Here is a 23732-nt window from a genome sequence, read left to right as displayed (position 1 = left end):
TCTTAATATGCAACATGTAACGATTACACCCAAAAATCATGCATATGGAAATCTGACACTGCACAAAAAAAAAAAGATTGCCTCTGGCCCCAATCCTGACAATGAAGAGCTGGCACAAATACTTCCACTGAATTAAGTAAATGCTCCTCAAGCTGTACTAATACTTTACACTTTTACATTACTTTTCTTCCTTGTCAAACTATTCCATATCTAGACCAATTCTTCTTCTTCTTTTTTGTGCTGTAGCTTCATACAATTTTACATTAAAATTATTTTCTCCATGCTCTGACATTACTATATTCACATAAAAGAAGCATAACATACTTGATTCTTTCTTGGATGCTAGGGAATTGAATTACTTGAAATACTTGAAAGTTACTTCTGTTGATAATTCAGGGGTTTAGTATTTAACATTGCACACACTCAGTGCTTATATGATATGGATGGAATTTAATGGTTATTTTCCCTCCACTTGTGCCAGAGAATTCGCATACAACAGACAAACAATTTAATACTATTTTACACATCTGTTATTTGTACACTGCACTCACCTATCTAAAACAAAGCAGTTAATTCTCTTTTTTAAAGAGCTGCTTTCTTATCTGAGAAGAAAGCATGAGAAGTGTAAGGCATTAGGCAGCAATACAGATTGATTCATGAAGTACAGAAATATACCTAAATGTGAAAAAATGTTCTAACACTGGAGCCAGCCATTCTGACATAAGGTTTTATAAAACCCATTTTAAGCAACTGTTTAAGTGTTTCACAGAATAGTTAAGGCAACACTTGAACAAGTTGTGTTTTCTGTGTATTACAAGGCATACTTACATATTTATGAGCAGGTTGGTAGATACCATTCTCTATTAAGCTGCTGAAGGATCAAACGTATATATGGACAGAGCACAAAGTACCACAGGACAAAGAAAATACATTTAGTCCCAAAGTTACATTTATGGGTTTGATTTTTTAATTCCACTATAAAATATATCCCATTCTGATAAACTGTCATCTTCAGCTGGTTTTTCACATCCTGACATTTTCTTCCATTGTTAATTTTTTCTAGGTGTGGTCTCATGTCTCTCCAGCTAATCAGTAATATAACCTGAAAGGCAGCACCAAATAGTTCTGCTAACTATTGCCATGAAAACATTTACTGTTGTATTTATAAAGATTTAAATATTGACTCAAAACAGTAACAGGCAGAAGTGATTTCAAGTCTAATACTTTTCTATTTTTATGTTGTCAAATTGAGGAAAAACTGTATGAAACGTAAAAGAAAAAACCTCTAAAGCTCTGAAGAGGTACCAGCTACCTATGAAAATTGTAGCTTGTAGCTAATTGCATGGATCTTCAAGTTACTGGCAAATGTCTCCCTGAGTCTCCTCAGAAAAGGCAAGGTTATAACAAAAGAACCTAGAAAAGGAGATCTGCAGAACAGCAAGTAGAGATGCATTCCTTTACTGTTACTCTTTGAAATAATTTTCTGTGAGTAAAGAACCAACTTTACACAAGATTCTCCAAGAGACATGGATGTTACAACAATAATTAGATCTGATCCTCTGTTTATGAATGTTTATGTTAAAACATAGAACTAGAGTTATCAGTTTACCTTCTCTGTAAACAGTGAATGCTTAGTGCTCTGCCTTCACATCACCCACATTGCATTAGCATCCAGTCATCTACACAATACAATTCAGAGGATTTTATATAACTAAATATATTTCATAATACCATACCACCACTATATTACAAAGTACAAATTTAAGATGTATAAAATATCAGTATTGCTAAACACCAGTTTTAATATAATTGTGGTTTTTCTCAGTTTTAAGGAGGTAAGAAAGCTCATTATTGTATAGATCAGCTTATATAACATTAAAAAATCTGAAAGCTGTGACTCTTGAATTTGAAAATTACTAAAGCCTGAAAACTGAAAATTTAACAGCTGTTTATTAGACGGTTTTCATGCATCCGTTTTAGATGTTTTAATACATACTAACCTGAATTCAGCGTTGCATCGATCAAATAATTTCCTTCAAGTCTATCAAACAGCATCACTGGAAAGATTGGCCAGGAAAAACTTCAAAACACTACATAATAGCATTCTCCTACTCTATGTCATTTTTACTGTCTGTCAATTTTCTTCAGATCATCATCTTAGTGCACATTTTTCTTCAATTATTACAACAAAAGCTCCTTTCAAGTCATATCAAGTGATGCTATTTTCTTCTTGCAGTAAGCAGCACTAACAGAAAGTAGCAGTGATACTAAACATTGTCTACAATTGTTATGAAAATATATTTATCTGTATCCTGTTGTCAAGGAAGCCAAAGATCAAGGCATAAAAACTATGCAATAATTTATACTGATTTGAAAGAACATTTCAAGGAAACATTCAAATGTACAGCTCTATAAAAATCAGACTAGTTTCAAAGGCACTAGTTACCCAAGGCATGATTTTGAGAGAGTGGCATTTCAATCAATATTAAATTCATTATTTACATCCTATAGGTTCTATTAATATCCACAGTACATCCAATTTAACAGCTCAGGCACTCTCAAACTTTTCTATCTTGGCATTAGACCAATTTTAGCAATGCTCCAAACTACAGAAAAGGACATTTGCTGACATTCCATGTTTGTTTCTTTTTCAAAAGGCAAGGATGTTTATTAAAGTCTATTGTTTTGCTGTTGACCGATTTTCTAAAATGGCAAACTCCTGTGCAAGTTTGATTGCCCACAACATGGACCTGCTACTCTCTTATAAGTTATGTTCAGTTTGTTCCATATTTACTTCTTGAAAAAGGAACACTACCACTTTTTATGTACTAACAAGTCTGAACACTTCCTTACATTAAAGTTGTGTTTTGCTATATAGGTGCGAAACATGGTTTTACCTGTGCATATGCATAACCAATGTTCCTGGAGAAACGACAAGTGCCACGTAGGATTTTATTTTAGAATCCTTATGCAGAGCAAAACATGATACAAATGTAGTTGTGTGAAATAATAATGCACTGGTTTAAGTGTACTTCAGTCACATCATTTAAATGTCTTGTTTTTCAGACATGAAGATAATAGATGATATCTTAGGTTGTTGATACACCTGCAGCATTAATACAAATGAAAAATATAGTATGGAGCTGTCATAAAACTCTCAGAAACAGTACAAGAAAAGTAAGATTTTTCTCTTCCAAAACCTCAATTTGAACCAAAACAAACTGTGCACAAAACTCAAGCTGAAAACTGTCAATCAAGATTTGGTTCTATAAGAGCCTGATGCTGCAACTCAACTTGGATTCAAATCAAGGAAGATTAAGGTTAGGTTGAAGCATTAGGTATGGGATGGAAAAATGTAGCCCACATAACAGTGGATGTCTTATCACAGGGAAGGAAAATATAAGTGGATTCAAGTTATTTTACCCTACATCTCACATCCCCTCCCTCAAATAAAATTTTCAAAACCATGAAGATGCCGACATTCAGTGCCTTGTGATGAGACACATATCTGTAATATACAGAGCAACTGGATAGGTTTAATGTCTGTTCTCACAGGAATTTCATATAGCCTGTTCTTATTTGGAAGAATCCTTACAGATAAACAATGCACTGGTACATTACTTTAACAAAACATTACATCTGCCACAGGCAGGGAAAAATAAATTCCTGCTATTTTTGAACCATGACATTTTCAATCTTCAGGAATTATTTCCAACTACAATTTATAAACCATCAGGATGACACAGGTAGTATTATAGAATATGGAATGTGAGAGAAGTACAAAGGAAATTATAATATCAATATGTCAATACTCACCATGCACCAATTGCATATGAATGCTAATCTCCAATCAGAATCCAAAAATCATCAGTTTACAAGTTCTTAGAATCACAGAATATCCCAGGTTGGAAGATACCCACATGGATCATTGAACTCTGACTCCTGGTTCTGCACAGTACAGCCCAAGAATCCCATGACGGGCCTGAGTATTGCCCAAACACTTCCTGAACCCCAGCAGGTTTGGTGTATGAGGCTGCATTCATAATACTGAGTTGCAGGATTTTAAAGATCAACTGGTATTTCCAGCCCCTCTGCCTTGGGCAGGGACACCTTCCACTATAACAGGATCCTCCAGGTCCCATCCAGCATGGTCTTGTGTACTTCCAGGGATGGAGCATCCACAGCTTCTCTGGGCAATCTGTGGTAGTGCCTCAACACACTCACAATATAGAATTTTCTCCTAATATCTCTCTCATTTTAAGACCATCCCCCTGTGCCCTATCACTACCTTCCTTGTGGAAAGAACCCACTCCAGCTCTCTTGGAAAAGGTCTGTAATAAGGTCTCCTCAGATATTTCTCTTCTCCAGGCTGAGCAGCCCCAACTCTCAGCCTGTCTGCTCAGCAAAGGAAAGGTTCTGCAGCCCTCTGATCATCTAACAGAGAAGAGCAAAATCAACATAACAAAGCAGCCTTGTTTAGGATCCCTGTCATTATCCCAATGTCAGATGTAACTACAGGCATCTGATCAGTTCCCTTGATGTAGACACACATAAATTGCCATATAATGGGAGGATGGGTGCGAGTTACCACCTACTTTGTTGGTTTATTCACTGACACTTGCCAAGATTTACCAACTGTTCTTTTCAAGCAAGAAGTAAATATTGTATTTTGTTCGTATTTCAGCACAAATACTCACGTGCAAATGTATGCACACATACCAGAAGAACACTGGGTTACTTACATTTGTTCACTTTCTGTAGTAACACAAACAGCAATACTGTTGCATCAAAACATTCAGTTAGACTAAGGAATAAACTAGATACCCTTCACATTTTTCACATGAAATGAGAAAATAAAAGTTTTGCTATACTACATACTCATTGCTTTCACTTCTTGAGCCAGAGTACTGTTTAATCCCTACACAGATACCTTATTAAAAGCAACAAATATGCAGAATGTTAAGAGGTAAAACTTCCAATGAATTTTCATGAACTAAGATGGTATCACCTTCATGTCTTTTGACCTAAATTGACTTCTGATCTATTCACATGAAAAACAAATTCTGGGCCTGATCATCTCAGACACAGAGCCGGTAGGAGACTAAACTGCAAGGTTTCAGCTGTTTAAAAGCAGACTCTTAGTGAATAACAAAACCACTAAATTTATCACAACATCTGCTTCCTTAGTAATCTAGTCCTACAGAAAGGCATATATCATCTGCAACATCAAAATTACTGAAAAGAAGGGAAAACAAGGGAATTGAGAATCCTAGATGACACGAACAATTTTTTTTTCTGCATCCTTTTACAGCTAAGTGTCTGTTAACTAGGAAAGAATGGAGAAAATTGGGACCAACTTAAAAAAATTCAACCAGAGTTTAGGTTATTTCATTAAAAATCGTATTTAGTAGGGAGAAATAGGCTTTAATACTTCCTAAATGCAAGCAGAAATTACTTTATTGCATTTATAGTAATTTAAGAACCCAATATAATAATGTGAATTATCGAACCACATTTGTCTAAGTGGAGAACAGAAAAACAAAAGCTGAAGAGATGAGACAAAAGGAGAAAATAAAGAAGCACATTATCTACAAAAAGAAAATATCTAAAGAAAATAGTTACATACAATCCAGATCCTGAGATTATGAGAAATCAGAGCTGATTAAGACAACTTGAAATGACAATTTTTCAAGCTTTTCTCCAAAACAGGCTTTCAATTTTCATATATCAAGTATAGCAATTCTTCTTCCTCTACAGGAGCCTTTTAAAATCCATAATTTTTACCACACATCTGAAGTACCAACACAATACACAATGCTCAAATAAAGGGGAAAATTGAATTTATATCATTTCCCTTTATGAAACTAATCCACAAGTCCCAGAGATCTGTTGATTTGCATTTAATTATGCTAGTACACCCTAAGACTTACCTAACTCAGGCATGTTTATCATCGCTATTCAATACCTACAATCTACCCTATATCAGCAATTTATGTTAAATGAGATTAATTGAACAAAGAAGAAATGCTGCTTCCTGTATTATTTTTCATCTTCCTCCTTCTTGCTACCTAAAACGATCAATGGAGAGGTGGTCTTTATATATACGCGCAATTTGTAAATGCATACAGTACTTATTCTATCAATTAAGAAAAGAACATTTTACATACAGAAACTTTTTTTTTTAATAACTGAACCTTTACTACTTTTAATAAAAACTCAAGATAGTTCCAGTTGCTGGTTCCCAAAATGCAGACTTCAGTTAATTCCTGTCACCAGTTTTATTATTATCAACATAATCAGAAATAGAGACAAACATGTTCCATGCTGATTTAACTGTCTCAGTGTCAACTACAAGAGTTCTGGCAGGATCAGTTAAAAATCCATGGACACATCAACTAATTTGTCAAAGCCAGGAAAATCCTTATTGAGTTGCAGCAGGTCAGTGCCCATCTGCAATGTTCACTACAGCTTAATTCTACAGCAGAAACACTGTTTGTGTAGCATTTAATACAAAGTTCCAAAGGACAATATGTACATTGCCTTATTAGTTAGAAACTAGAGAGAAGAGATTCAGTACCACAGAAATCTCTTTGATTAATTTTCCTAATACTTCTCATTTTGGCTGTTTGGTTTTTGGTTTTTTTTTTTTTTCCTTTAACACATCACATGGATTTTGGCAAATCAAACATTACACAACACAGCTTATGGGCTCTGGTATGATGTGTCACAACACAAACTGTCAACCACTACATCTAAAAAGGTACTTTTATAAAAGCACTCAAGACACCAGCAAAAACAGAATGGGGCAGCGTGGAACAGGACAGAAAGCAGAAAGGGAATTCAGAATACCTGAAGGACTCCTAAAGTTTCACATTCACAGCTTTAACCCATATATGATTACAGATCAGAGATCATTAGACCAAAGAATTTTCTAGCCATACTGAATAAACAAAGGTGGCAGGCAGCTTCCTAATTCTCAGCTTATTCCATGACAGGCTGAACAGAAGGCACAGGCAAACACAGAACTAGATGGATGTGGTACTGAGCTATTCAATGATCCACTGGCCTGTTGGTTTGGCTGCATGGATTCCATTTTCCTGGTGAACGTACAGGAGAGCTTGCTCAGCATCTGCAAATGGGTAATACTGGAAATCATTCTGCCTCCCCAACCACCAGAAATAAACCCATATATAAACCATAGAAGGAAAAGACACTTCTGCAGTTTCTGCAGTATAATGTTTATCTTCAAAGTCTATGTTTTGGGCTTCCCATCTCCAACTGAAATATAGTAGAAATTCTGAAAAAGGGAAAAGTTGGCTTTGTGTGTGGCTTGTTTGGGACATTTAATTGACTGGAGACAAGGGCAGATGTGCTATTATGTCCCCAAGTTCCTGCTGTCAAGAAAACCCATTCACTATTTAATTCTCCAGGTAATAACTGGGAAATTGCTGGAACATCACTATGAATTGCAAATAGATGTTCAGTAATATAATGACAAGGGTATTTCTTTCACATTGAAGTGAAAATCTAAACAACCTCAAGAACTCTGGAATCAAATAAGTATAAACAAGCTCTCTCACTGCTGCCTCATTGAAGACAGAGCTTTTAATCAGTACACAAATAATAATGATTTTGTCTTCCTCTCTTGTTTTTGCGACAGATTCCACAAAATAACATTGATAAACTCTTAATATACTTCAGGTAGAGGAATTTTGAACTGATATTTTGAAGAGCAGATAACAGAGAAGAAAAAGAAATATATACATCCAAATCTAAATATGATTAGATATTAATATTTAATACTGTTATTTCAAAAAATCACTAAATTTTTATGTAAAAGAATAATAGTCTTGTTCAGAACACCCTACTCAGCTCATTTTCACAACTGTGGAGTAACTTGGAATATTTAACTGTAATTTTCAAATATTCAGCTATTTCAAGACAGGCATAGTCACACGATCTAGCCACAATTTTGAGACACAGGGCAGGAAATGAAAATTTGAAAAAAGCCCTAAACATTCTATGAACAAGTCAGTCACCTACAGGATACTTCATTTTTCTTCTCCTCAACAGATTCAGGTATCAGAAGTCAGATCAAAGATAATGAAGCCTTAGGCTGGAAAGAAAAAAAGAGTATGACAAATCTTTTGCAGAAGATTTAGCTCCCTCTGATGAACATTCAATAGAGCTACAGAGTGTGAGGAACTTCAGATCAATAACTGGATTTGCTACAGCAATTTAAAAATAAAGAAGCTGTGAAAAGCATCAGCAATAATAGTCTCCCTAAGCAGATGCCTACAGAGGTCATCCCTAGAAGGACTGTAATGAGTTTATTCTTACTCCACCTAGCCTATCCATAGGGGTAGGCTACTAATGATTGCTCGGTCCTTTTGCAGTAGTTAGTGTCTTATGCCTCACTAGATTAGATAAATGAGATAATTAAACATCATGGGGAAAAGCTTGCTAGTGATTAAAGCAGACATTGAATGAGTTTTCTATTTATTCCTCTTCTATACATTTCAGTTCTACCCAATTTACATCTGCAATTGTATAGTTGTGACTGATCAAATATCAATAGGCGATTTGCCTTCACCTCAAATTTTACATTTCTCACACACAAGAAACGTAACTAACTCCAGTGTGTATGGCTTGGCAGATATCAGGTATCTGTTCAAATAATGGACAGTAAAACTGATACTTGTTCAGAAGGATACGTACTTCTGAATGATGAGAACACTCTAGAGAAAAAAACTGATAGCCATACACTTATAACATGTAATGGCTCAAAAGCATCACACACCTAAACATATTCCCTTCAAGGCAGTAAGTTGTTATGGGGTAACAAAAGTCTTTCCTTGTAAATTCTTTTTCTCAGCTGAAACAGTTGGCAAGTCTCTTGTATACATGAAATGCAAAACTCTGGTTTTGAGCATATGGCCAGGATGTTTTGTTCTCCAGGAAGAATGTATAAAGTTAGGTGGCAAGTTCATCACAGTGTCTGTGGAGGCTTTCCAGGTCATCACCCACTTGAAAGCACTGAACTAGTGTTAAGGAAACTTCCACGTCCAACCACCCAGAACCCACTCTGGCAGTCACACTTACTGGAATTGAAGCCCCTGGCAGCAACACCACCCACATTCACATGGTCAGACCAGGTTTCCTTACCAGCTTGACCACAGGATTCCCAGAGCAGAGTCTCAGACATCCTAACCCTTTAAATAGTTTAATCTTGTTGCAATAACCAAATAACAAAATAATAGCTGGAGCTAGCATCTCTGAAGAAGGACCCCGAGCCCATATTCCCTCAATATGGAATTGTCTGAGCATTTTGTATGGAAATCTCTTCTGACTTACAGAAATGTCTTTCTACATTCTCATTGTTAGAAAGTCTAAACGTAGAGGTTTACCAACACACAGTAGAACACCTCATAAAGTAAATTTCAATATGAGCAAAATGAAAGTTTGCTTCAAAAAAGTATCCATTTAAAGCTCCAGAAACACTGAAAATATTTTTAAATCCCTAACAAAATTGCTAATTTTTATTTTTTCCCCCGACATGACCTCATTTAGCACAGCAGAAGACTACTTTTCCTCATCTATTAAGACTTCAATGAAATAATTCATTTACAGTTAGCAGCCATAGTATTCATATTAAAACCTGAATATTAATTGACTGATAATAAGAGGATAAAATTCCTTTTCTCTGCAGGTGCACCAATCAATTTGAATGAAACTCAAGGAGTATTTTTTCTTACTGCATCTACAATTAAAAAGTTACTTTATTTTCTAATAAAGTGCTTTACATAGATCTTCTGGAAAATTATGGCTTAGTTTTCACCTTTTTTGAATTATAATAGTTTCTGTTTGCATAGAAATTATTTCCCAATACTACTTTTCTCCCACTAGTAATTAACTTCCATATGATTAGCTTTGCAGAATTCAAAATTCATTCCAAAAAGCTCTCTAATTTCTGTTAAACTTTCATTCTGGATTCTGGAAATCTTAAACTTTATAAAAGACATAAAAGCGGCAGAATGATTTTTCAGCAAGTATTTCTCTTGGACTTCTCCATTTCTACCAACTGTTTAATGTTGGTCAATGTGGTTCCAAGACTACTATATTGAAGACTTTTGACAGTCATCAATAACAGAATCCAGCTTGCAGCAATTCAAAGTGCTCATTATCTATCAAAATTTTCTAATACATGTTTGAACAGAGCAATCAAATTTCACTCCAATAATATCAATGTGCTAATAATTAAGGAGCAATGAAAAGAATATTCTATTCTGAATATGTTTTCAGATACTAAATTCACTGTAAGGACCATGAAAATTGGGTACAGATTCTTTCAAAATCAGGAGACCACAAGAAGAATTAAAATAGGTGATACGTGTAAAACACATACAAGTATAGGCATAAATATCACTATAAACCTGGAGAAACTAAGGATAGAAGCTTGACCTCAACTCCTTTGAATTCAGAGGTCTGTCACCTTACTGGGCACAGGTGAATAACCAAACTGCCACTCATAATATGTGCAAACAACACTGGTACTTGACTAAAAAAAAAGAAAATAAAAGTTTAATGTTTTAGAAACAGCAAGCTTCTATAGTATTTATCTAAGACATTTTTTGGGAATAATCTAGAGTAAATTCATCAGAAAGCTGCATTTTTGTTGCAACAGAAGCTAGAGAAGCTAAATTGATCAAAGAATTAAGGATGTAAGAAAGTAACATTTACTATGACAGCCTTTAAGTAGACTTTTACATTTACTTTGCAGGCAACAAACAAATATTCTTTTTAATTTGTGATCACTTCCACTAACTGCAGAACTGCGTAATAAATACAGAAAATAGCATTCAGTTAGAAAAATCTCCTTCACAGAATGTATTATGTTTCAAGTATTCTCAAGCTACATGCATAAATGCATGAATAAAACATAATTAATTTTCCACTGATCTAAGTATTTCATTTGAAGAATTTAGTTTCTTAATGGTATCATCTAGCTATACCACACCTCTGTTCATTGAAAAGTAATTCCTTTTCTTACTGCACTGTAAGAGACTGAAGTATGTTCAAATTAGAATAGATTTTAATTCTAGTATTTTCCATGCTATACCTGTTTCCATTTTATTAAGAATCATCATCTAAAGACCACAAGCCTAAACTCATCAGAATTTAACTGTACATAAAGAATATTTTCTTCTCACATTTAAGTAAGTACACAGCAGTTTGAAACATTTGCTATAATAAAAATCTTGTATCTCAAGCATTATTCTTAACTCTCCCCAGAGTGCCACCATCACATTTCTGTAAATCAAAAGTAGTTTTTTTAATCCACTGAAGAACAAAGGAAATGGTAAGCTCCAAAGTAACTGTAGTTTAGAGGCAGCATGTGTTTTCTCAAAGGTCTCCCAACAGGATTCTCCACTGAGCCACTGACCTTATCTTTCACTACTGCTTAGCTCCAAATTTAGAAGTAATTTGTACCCTTTTGGAGTCGTAATTGACACAACATCAAAAACAATTTAAAAAAGCTCAACATATTGGAGTCATAGAAAAGAAAAAAAAATCTGCCTCAGAGTAGTCGTCATGACAGTGCTATAGATGCCAAATGTGACCAACAGGCTCAGCTTCCACAATAGCAACAATGGCCACAGAAATAGCTTAAGAACATAAAGCACTGAGTGAAAGACTTAAAAACCTTTCAGAACCTTTCTAATTCAGAAGAATGGCAAAAAATTTAAAGCCTTGACAGTTAAAGGTACCCATTGGAAAGGCTACATATTTTAAGGGAGCTATGCAAGGTTAGTGCCCTCCGTTCTTTCCTCCTGCTGGCCCTCAGCAAGGGCTCCCTAAGGTGGGACAGCCATTAGTCCTGCAAATCCTTTTACACCACTGCCATCCAGTGGGCTTTGCCTGCAGAGATTTTCTTAACCAGTAGCTAAATTCTTTTGCAGAGATTTACAGAACCACAGAACAGTCTGAGATGAAGGGGCCCCAGTAGGATCATCAGGTCCATGCAGGGCCCATATGAGGATGGAACCCACAACCTTGGCACCATTAGCACCACACTCGAACCAGCTGAGCTCATCTCAGGGTCATTAGCACTTCTAGAAAAATGTAATAGGTCTCACCAAGTATGTTTGTAGGCACTAAGTGTCCTAGGAGAGGACAAGGATATGGACATAAGATTTCACTTCATTTAACTCACCTTTCTTGGAATTTCAGTTAATTATAAAAAGCATATTTAAGTGAAGATGGTGAGAACTTAATTCCAAACAAGCCTACCACATGGATCTTTCCACCAATTTCAGAGTCCAACTGCTATTAATACTTAAAAGTAAATGCAAAAGACTGTTTCAGTCACAGAATTAAAACATATAAATAAATGTTTAATTTGGGTTTTGTTGTAATGTTCCTTCAGTATTCTTACAGTGAATTTATCAGCTGAGATAACAGATCTCACACCAGTGTCTGTCAACAAAGATTTCCTTAAGATCCAATATGAACCTGCCTTTAGCTTCAGTGTCAGTAACACAAAGAACAATCCTTTCAAGCAGAAAATGACAATAAAAAAGTTGCTTACTTCATAGTTACAGTATGTATTTGGAGCACATCAATATCCAATTTCAGCATGTTCAGTCACATGCATTGACCTTTATAGCATCAGCAGTTTTTTCTGTGCCATATTCTTAATTTTTTTCTTCTTCCTCAGGCTGTCCTCCAGGCCTCTGGACAGATTCCACAACTCTTGTGCTCTTACTGTACTGCAGCCTGCTTGGTCTTAAGCAGTAAATGAAAAGCTTTATCTTATTTTGCAGATGCCTACAGAAGGCTCCCTGCATTGCAGGAATGAAGAACAAGGAACAGAAATCCAAGCTAAACAGCCATCACTACTGAATTGTTAAGATCAAGTATCTCTAGTTTTTTAACAACTCACTGATCAGGCCACTCAAACACTAGCTAATAAAGAGCCACGGTTTACTGCACGTTGCACAAGAAAAGTTTGGAGACTTCAATATTTTTTCCCAAGAGTAACTGAAAATTGCCTTCCCTAAGAAAGTCAGTTTTAACTTTTAAACATCCTAAAGCTCAGTATTAGGAAACAATGTCTGAAAAAGGGGAAAATGCACATTCTCAAATTAGCAAGCCTGTACAATCTTGTAAACTTTTTCAGAATCATAATTTATACTGCTATATAATTACTAGTTATTTTAAATTAACAGTAACACCTTCATGTTTTAATGGCTTTGAGTCCAAGTCTTCTGAGTTTCAATGCAATTTTTAATAGAACTCCTTGACCCATTAATGAGGGACAAATAGTTTGCTCAATTCACTTATAAAACCAAATTTACTCATTTAAGTGGCAAAGTTATTGTTTTATGACAACTTCTTTAGGAAAAAAACCTGGGCCATTGGCATGTTTTCCCTGTTGACAAATTAGGCTTCCATTTTGATACAGCTGTGAAATAACACTAGAATAATGATTACCAAACCCATCACTAAGTAGATGATTTTCTTTGTTTAGCACCATGCAACAACTTGTGATTTTCTCAAGCTTACTAATTTTTTTTGTTGTTACCAGTCCTAAGAAAAAGCCTCAAGAATAGGGAGACACCTTGCTTGAAACATTTCTCTCAGAATGCCCAAACCCTCATTAAATATTAGCTTGAATCTGACTTAAAAAACACAAAACAAAACAAACTAACAAATAACACAAACACCTATTCCTCCAAAAAAACAAGAAGTCTCACAACTCCAACGTTTTCAGTTGAAAACAAGCCTGAGTACATATACTTAAAACCCAGACCTGTCAAATAGCACATCTCTACCAGATTTTAAACCAACAAACTAACTTATATCCTAGCTCACAAGAAATTTTCTAGTGAGTGATACACAATGAATTCAAAGGAACTGGCCCACCCTGTCATCTATCCATACAAACTAGCTACAAACCAGTAGTACCCTCACATGCAAGTGAACATCTAGTGTTTGGTTTTCCATGAATAAAACTGTTTTCTAGATTTTTTAAACAGTTAACTACAAATGTGTGTTCCACGGAACCCTGTCATAGAGAAGTGCTCAACAACACCAGACCTTATAACCATCCATGTATCCCGTGGGCTTCAATCCTCCTTCCTGCACAGCCCTCAATCAGCAATGCATTGTAGTTGAGCTGCAATTCTCCATAATATACCAAGAATCTACAGAGGACAACTCTGGTGACCCTTGATCATTGTAGAGGACCCCATCTATCAAGTCAGAAAAGGATTTAGCAGGAAAGTTCCAGAACTATTTCCATCCTCATGCTAAAGCTAGTTTAACCTCTCACAGCCAAAGGGCGTACAGAATACAGCTGCTCCAGAAGACAAAAAAAAAAAAAAAAAGTAGCTGAATGCAAATAGGATTAAGCAGAAAAGAACTGTTGCTGTGCTATGGGACCACATTTTCTCTTTCTAGTACACAGAGTGCATTTGAGCCAAATCCTCTAAACCAGGATGAGTTTCACCTCAGTTCAGTCATCTTGGCTATACCGGTAATACTGGAACGTCCAGCCTAAGGACTTTCGGAGTGAGCTTTTCTTAAAGTTACACGTAGTCACAATGAGGTCCATACTGTCATAAGTGGGGCCTCCAGGATTTTGATCTGCTGAACTGACTTAACCCAGCATGTCCATTTTGAAAATACAAGACTGGACAATGGAGGCATTCAAACTCTAAAGGTACATAGGTAGTTTTTGGTTTCATAAGAAAACCCCAGGAATACAATTCTGTGTTTCACCATTTGTATGCTTCATCCACTTCAGTATCCTTCCTCCTTTAAATTCAGGTTGGCTTTAATAGCCAATATGGTCTTACTTGTAAGGACTACAGTCCAACAAAAACTTCAGCAGTTCTGCAAAGGGAAGTACTGATTATTCTGGAGTTTTTAGTGGTCTGCATTTTCAGAACACTGTCTCAAATCCTCCACTAGATGGTAGCTGAACACTGTGTTGATGGTGCAATATTATAGAGTCTGCGACAGCCTCAAGAGCCGCACCTGCTGCCTATGACTTCTCAGGATTAATCACAGTATTTCAGGTTAAGTACAAGACACACTTAGAGATCACACAGTTTTAAATACTTAAGAGATGCCTTTGTAATTACACTATTCTACTACTTAGAACTACTGTGGTCTCACAGCATCCTACTTTTAGTTCAGTTTTGTGTTTGCCCACTATTGCAACCATGTTTGCCAGCCTTCAGGGTCAGATACTTCTTTCAAACATCTATTTAACACATTTACTTCCCTCATCTCTTGAAAGAAAATGCTTTCTTTTCTGTGAGGCTCTTCATCGCATCCCTAAAAAGGCTGGAAAATTTCAAAACTGATTGCTTCAAATTAGGAAATCATTCAACTGAAGTCCTAATGCCCTGTTTGTATTAGTGGCCACTGTCAATAAATGTAGAAGCACTTTAAGGGTATTTGAGTAATGTGTCAGACTATAATAATAATAAAATATTTGACTAATAATATGAGTGTTTGAAGACTGTTGTCATTGATTAAGTTGTCATTGATTATACTTGCATTCCATTCTCTAAGTTTCTGATCTCCCTCCACTCCTGTCTGGCTACACAATGGTTTAGCACCTGGGGAACAGTCCAGGTACTGATATGATACAAACTGGAACAGCACCAACTATTCAGTTGCACCAAGTTATGGTTCCCATAGCAACAATACTAGTTTTTTCCATCCCATATTTCCTTTTCAAAACTGGAAGTACATAACAGCCAGACAAATGAGAAAGTATTCCAAACTTAACAATGCAGTAGGCCACTTGACTAATTTTTAATATATTAGCTAAGACACTTTTTGTAAATTAACTAAAAGACAACTTCTTTCCTTTGTCTACATATTAGACAGATTATTACTAGCCAAGTACTTTTACAGAAGCATGCTGGAAGCAAAAGAAAAAAAGGTCTGCACTGAAACACATTATTCATTATATTATGCTGTTCTAATTTAGTGGTTTTGTACCCTTTATTTCTCCTGACAGCAAGGGAGATCATCTAATTAATCTCATAACTAGTCCATCATCTCCAATATTTCAAGGTTGCATAGTAGACCCCATTTACAAAGCAGTCTCAGTTTGAATGGAGAGCTTTCATCTACTTCCCCAAAAACCAGAAGAAAACTTTCTCCCAAACCTCTTGTAGCAAGTTCCATGCCAAGTCCAAAGATAAAAATCAAATGCACTTCCAAACCATGCAAGCCACAAGCACAGCAGATTAGTCCTGCAGAGTACTAGAGTTCAGAGAAATCAAGGCACGGTGACCACTAAGTAAGTTAGCAATAAAGACTCAGCTACATAAATTACAGATATTTGAACAAGTAATTAAAGCAACATTCCAAACTCTTAAAAGGAATTTCCCAGCTTAATTTGTGAAAAGTATCCAACCCTTGAATAAATCATAATTTAAATGATAAAGTGATAATTGTACAAACAATGTCTTGAATCTAGCTGAGCAGTTTTACTGTCAAGACAATAGAGAACAAAGGTCCCGATCTACTTAGGATCGACTGTGACCCCTAAAAGTACAGGTCTATTGGAAAGCAAAATACAGTGTTTGAACATTTCAGACTACTTCAATGAATCATACAGGAATACATTATTGATTTCATGCTATGACTACAGTATCTAGTAAGATATTAGGCCTACAACTGGTTTTGAGTAGGAAGACTCAACTTCTTATAAAAAAATCCAGCAATCTTCATTTTGAACCCCTGCATGGAAAGAATTTGTATCACAAACAGCCATATCTTCCCACAGCAAGCAGGATTGCACACTGTTTGTTTAGCACATCTGGAAAAGATTTCCATAACATAAAATAAGAGCTGTTCTCTGCTCCAGTGACAATGTTTACTCAGCATCGCACACTGATGACAAAGCCCATTGACATATTCTGGAGATTCACCTTCTGTCACACATTCAGCTAATTCTTTTGTGTGTACCTCCTAGTGACTAGAGTTTGATAGCCAGCAGCTAAATCCACTGGTCAAACATTTCCATGTAGGAAGAAGAAACTGTAATTACTTTGCAGGTACACGAACGAGATACTTAAATTTTGGGTGTACTCAATATATTACTTCCTTCACCACTACTGTGCTCTGCACTTCCAGTGAGAATACAAAGGATGCGTTAAAACTTCCAATGGCATATAAAATATATACTGACACCCCTGTATTTATCAGATTTTTAAAATTTGAATGACTAAACAAGACTCATTCTCTAGCTATCCTTGTCTAAGAAGTTGTCTGCCTACCTTAGCTAAGTAGTCTTAAACGATTTTTAAAATTAATGTCAAGTACATCTTTTTTACGCTCTAAAGAGCAATAGGAAAAAGATACTGTTTCCTAATTATTTTTCATTAGCAGATATAAAGGATTAATTCAGTAGTATGCTCTTAAAGAAATGTCTACTTGTTATTTATTAACTCAGAAGAATAAAAAAGCATATATTGATGTTGAGCTATCTTTGTGCCTCCATCCTAACACGCTATTCTGGTGCTGTCAAATATGCCTGTGTTTCCGTACACTAAGGAGAAGGAACCACGACAATCTGTTCTCTCTTTAAAAACACAATCTGTGTTTGGCTGGCTTAAGAAAAAAAAAGTAAATATGTTACAGAACTTGAAAATTCCACTGAACTAAGTTTCAGAACTAAGCTTTTAGAATTCTTAAGAGTTGTTGCCCTAACATCTGTGCACATGCTTTTTCAACATCAGTAAGATGTCTATTGCACTGAATTGTTAAATGCCAAATTTCTGCCATTTGCCAAGTGAGAGGAAAAGAAATAGCAAGCCTACAATATGACATGATAAAGATCCTGAGATTCAAAGCTTTTGTCTATTTGCCAAACGAATATGTTACCTAATTGGTGACATTGTTTGCTGTACATACACATGCTCGGTCAGCTCACACTTAATAAATCATTCTCTTGAAGACTAAATGTAAACCCTCTGTTTAATACATGCTATAAATCTCCCAAGAATCCTATTATGACAAGAGAGAATAAAAGTTCTACACATTCCAGCAAGATATGACAGACAGTAACAACAGCCTGACCCAGTACATCAGGAATCAGAAACTGCAGTATAAAACAAGGAGAAAGCCAGATGAAAAGCCAGTGCAAATTTACTGCAGTCTAAAGTTTTGTAACAGTACCTAATCATCTCATCACAGAAAGACTGATCTGGGGTTTTTGTTGTTTGCAGTTCATTTGTTGTTTTTTTAGTGAGAAATTTTGGACATATAATGACATATTCTAGCCACAGATAACACGTAACCAGCTTTTCAAATAAAGGTGCTGAAAGATGCCTGATTTGGATGGTAGAAGTCATGCAAGAAGTGCTTTCAGTCTGAGACCATGACAAGTTCAGGAAAAAATCAATGTTTTAGTGGCATGCTCCAGGTGCCAGAATAATACACAGAAAAATAGTGTAGTGCCCTGCCAAGCCCCCAGCGGGACAGATCACAACTGCAATAAACAGAGTATTCCAGGGTGAAAGGCGCTTCACTTATGAAGCATCAGGAATTGTCAAAAATAAATCAAGCCAGGCATTTCAGCCACAAGTTCAAAACCAACATGGCCACTGTAGCTTTTCAACAACACACAGAATTTCTATAACCAGTCATAATTCCATCAGAGATCATATTTTAGTCATTTTTGGGACAAAGCCCCAGTTGCTCTATTACTCACAAAGTAGTGATTTCACAGTACTGCTAGAAAGTTACAGCTTTCCTTAACCAGAGAGGACCTTATTATTTTGCATCTCATAGAAAGTTTGGACATGATGTGACCAATAGACTTCATAGGCTGTTGATGCAGTGTTTCAATCCTTTTAGCTGTGCAGAATCAGAGTAACTGCAAAAAAACGCCATAGATTCAAAGTCAGCTCCATCAGTTGATGATTCACCTGTTCCAAATTCACCTATTCCTTAATGAGATGGAGTCCAGCTAGTCAAACTGGTGAAGAGAAACAAGAAAATTTAAGTTTCAGTACGCAGGCTGCACTTGATGAAACACCTTCTAGGAATGTTCTTGATCTTTTCCGCTACAGCTGAAGTAGCGGCTACTATAGACCAAACAAGCCATATATGAGTATCCTGTACAAACTGAGCCACACTAAGAAAATACACCATGGTCAAAGTGTTCCTCCCAAAAAGCACTGAAACCTGATTTTGGCAGACAATCTGTTCATGCCTATTTGCTCTTTTAGCCAAGCAGACTGCACTTGATGATTCATTTTGTATAATTTTTAAGAGCTGGCAAAATGGTCCCAAAATAGAGGTCAATCAACAGCTGACAAGTAAAAACTGAAAAGGCAGAACTACTGAAGAGTGTAAAAGTACCACAGGATAAGCTGCTGAAGCAGAACTTGGAAATCTAGAGCATGAGCCTCTGTTTGTAAACTAGGCTCATTAGCTGAAGCTAGCACTAGTCCTCACACAAATGACTGCAGCTCTTCACACAGATTAAGTTACAGAGTGAGTTATTCTGGCTGGTTGGTTCTTTCAAGATATATCACAGCAGTGTCACTGCCTAGATTTCTAAGGGAACTGCAATACACTGGAGTGGATTTATCCTTCCCATCAAGTTCAGTAAGCCACACTCATTTGCCATGGACAGCAGTCCAACGTTAACGAGAAGACTCAACTAGCAACATTATTATTACTACCTGTTCTTGATGCATTATTTATCTAGACATTCCTATTTAAGAATTATTGCTCTCCATTTCTAAATTGCACCACAACAAGTCTGTCCCAATAGCTGTCTGCTGAAAATTCAGAAGTGTGCCTACCTCTCACCGATCCAAAGTTCTCATTGTTTAAAACAAAAATTATCTTCCTTTTTGACATCACCTTCAGAGCACTGTATAAAAACCAATTTTAATTTTTTTTAGCTAAATCTTGTCCTGGAGATCCTAAATTCATTCTATTATCAGAAGCTTTCGTTACTCTACTGAAACACCTTACACCATTTCCTATGTACTCCCTGTAGAAATCTTTTTTCTCATTGTACATTTGGGTGCTTCCTGTAGCTTTTATCAGCCCCCTGCACCTTCTTCATAAACCTATACTATATGTGCTTTTCAAAAGCATATAATAAATTACATATAAGTACAGTTTTTCTTCCACAGCTTTTTATGGATCCTTCAGCTATTTGCAATGTGGCTCCAAACCTGCCTTGTCTATTCAGTGACACAGACTTTTACATAACTGAGTTCATGAGTGTCTATGCCATTTAATGAGAAGTAATTTCAGAAGAGAAAGAGCCAGCCGCTAGGGAAAATTGTAAAGCCAGCTTGTTAGAAGAATTTCTTCAGCGGGGAGACACCATAAGCCCAACAATTTGTGAGTTGCCACACTTTCATATTTCCACTGAGACAAAAATCCTAAAACAAAAGTTATTCAACAATATGTCTTAAATACAATAAATGCATAGATTAAAGGTAACCAACACAAAAAAAAAAAAAAAAAGAGAAGAAACAAAACCCCCACTGTGCTTTACAGTCCATGCACTATTACAGTTATGCATTCACAACTTCAGTATCCAATCCAATACTTAATTTTATTTTACTCAAAGCACAGAATTAAATACACACCAAAAAACAGTTTGCAGAAATAGAAACAATTCACCCACATCAACTAATTATTCTTTCAGGAGTCAGACCTTGAGGCAAGAGAATGCTATCAAGTGTAAAGACAAACATGTTTCTCCAGCTGTTTGACATACTTATTGGACATAATAAACTTGATATGCTGGAGGCTATAATTAATCTTTACTAAGTGAACACTCCTCTCAGGATGACTTGCCTACTGAGCTGTCTAATGACACTTAAGGCTTTGATAAGTAAATAAATTAGTTCATTATGGTCAGACAGTCTTCCCTTTTTTTTGATCAAGATCACAGCTTTCTTTATCTTACTTGTCTCACTCAGTTATCACCAGCTACAATACTCTGACCCTGAAGCTGACAAAAGGACATTCCATTCAAAGTTCCCAACTCTAATTTCTGCTTTAAACAAACAAACAAACCCCACCAAAAAAAACCCTGGAAATCTATACTGCTAAGTTTACTTTTAAAATTACTGGAAAATGACAATATTATTTGCTTTTCTGTGGCTAGATCTCATTGCTCACAATAAGAAGCACAAAAGTAAAGCTGCAGTGCCCTCTTGTGAGCAGTCAAAACTCATTTTTTTCAGAAGCAGGTTTAAGGATATTATGAGGTTTGGAAGAATTTGCATTATAAACTGTCTCTTCTGAAGGTGTGGCACTGTAGGTATACACTTTATATACACATACACACACCTCCTCCATCTAACTGTTCTGAAACTGATAAAAGAAGCTCATAGAAAAAAAGTAAAAGACAAGTATTTTCCTTTTTATTAAGTTCAGCAGAATTTCAGTTATTCTTTTATTCCTAATTTCCACATAGGAGAAGCCAAAACCCAGTTTCTTCAGAGGAGTGACACAAAAACAGTACCACACAGTTGATTCTGTTGCTCAGGAATCTCTTTAGAATTGATTTTCTAAAAAGTGATGGTGTGTTATTTGCCAGGAAATTTACTAAGACTCAAATTTCTCATTTTCCTTAGTTTATTGTAGGCAGTAATCCTCAATCATTGAACAGACAATCACTAGATACACACTTAGGCTGCTTCAATTATGTTTCCACAAGTAACAATTTTAAAGGCCTTTCAGTTTATTTCAACCTATTTTTCCAGTTTGTGACTGGCAAAGAACTTTGACAGAATGAATCTAACCAAGAAATGCAAATCAGAATATTTTAAACTCTTTAAAAGTTCATCTTATCATATTAACTAATCACTTGCAAGCAGACGTTAAATATTTGACTTAAGCCCAGAGAGTCAAGGTCCAAAGGAACTTCATTTGTTTAGGCCCGGATTCAAATAATTATTTCAACTGGATTTAAGCAGACATGTCCAAATTACCACAAAACACCAACAAAACCTTTCTCTTGAGGCTTCCTAAAATCCCTGGCAGACAGACAGATCTCTGTTCTTCCTTCACTCCCTCTTGGACAGTCTCAGTCCTGCAGATGGGCAGAATAGTCACAGCCTGTTTTGTGTGGTTCTTACAGTATTCAGGATTGCCCAAAGCACTTTAGCCAAATGACTGCTGAATCCCACAGGATTCACCTCAAATCAGTCCTCAGGAGAAGATACTTTGGGGCACATACACACAAAACTTCTTTGGTTTGTAAGTCTTACAATCAGTATCCTACTGCAAACCCTGTGGAAGGCACAGCAGTCCTGCAGAGCCACTCTGGAGATGCACTCTACAGACCAGTGAGATTCCTGGTTTAGAGCAGATAATGCAAGTTATAATACATGTGCTGCAGTAATCAAGTGCCCAGCTACACCCTGTATAGAATTCAGTAACATTAGCAGTTACTCCATCATACTCAGAAACTCACAAGACCACATTTTGAACAAGCTGTAGGATACTGATCAAGTTTACACAATAAATTTCTTTTACACGAGTGCTGAACTACAACCTTCCATCTGCATGTATTCAGTTAAAAGGAAAGGGAAGAAGGTTCACTTTAAAAATTACTGGTACCAAAAAAGATTTTTTTTTTTTTTCAAGTTTGCCAGGTGAGTTTTAGTCACAGTTAACAGTAGAGAATTATAAAGAATTGAACTCATGAACTTGTTTTCAGTTTCACGATTACTTGGCTACTACCTCAGTGGAAATTTGAGGTTTATTTATTCAAGTTAACTCTGACAAGAGATTGAATAATGGATTTATAGTTTCACTATAGATTTTGTAAAGCAACAAATTATAATCTACGTTTTTCATCAAAGAGTCAACTAGTTGGCTTGGCATATTACATTATTTAGATTTATAAAACAAATTTCTCAATATGTTCAAGAGAGCACAGGAGATACCAGATTCCTAGAATGGGTTCAGATATTAGAAAACAAGTTTCAGGAAAGCTTGTCCCTGCCATACCCTATTTTCTTGTCACCTGCAAACCTCTCTAAGCAACTAATAAAGCTTTTAAACAGAACTAGTCTCAGTTAGGATCCCTGGGGTATTTTTTGTTACCAGCGCTTGTACAGAGTATTAAACGTGCTCCCACATCTGTTAATCCAGTTTTCCATTCTGATTACTTACCCATCCAGAGCACTACATCCTACCTTGGACAGATGAATACTTCAGGACATGTGATGAAAAGCTTTACAAAAGCTGAGATAAGTGACATCCACTGTTCTCCTGTCATCCACAAAGGCAATTTTACCACAGGAAAACATTCCATATTCCTGTAACTAGGTCTTTCCTTCAGAGTAAAGGCATATTTCACTTTACAGGCAGCTAAAAATTCAGCTTTAAAAGAAAATGAATGTTCCAGCAGCTTCAGAACAAGCCCGTGTCAATGGGAAGACCACAGGAGGGCAGCAGGACCTTTCTGCACGGAGGAACAGCGAGTGGGTTGGGCGCACCGGGCACAGCCACTGCTCAGCCGCTCTCTGCCTCCCTGCCTCCCAAGCACTGAATGAAAACGTTTTAGGGATTCCTTTCAAACGCTGCTCACAACTGATATATGGGCGCTCGCTTTATGCAAGACACTATTTCCAGCTCAATTTTCACAGGTGTTTAAATGAACTCTAACCAAGGGGATGTTCTATGTTATCCCTCAAGTTTAAGGGAACCCCATG

Source organism: Oenanthe melanoleuca, chromosome 11, assembly GCF_029582105.1.
Source record: "Oenanthe melanoleuca isolate GR-GAL-2019-014 chromosome 11, OMel1.0, whole genome shotgun sequence".
Taxonomy (NCBI): domain Eukaryota; kingdom Metazoa; phylum Chordata; class Aves; order Passeriformes; family Muscicapidae; genus Oenanthe; species Oenanthe melanoleuca.
The sequence above is the reverse complement of the archived record's forward strand: the minus strand, read 5'-3'. Positions refer to the sequence as shown.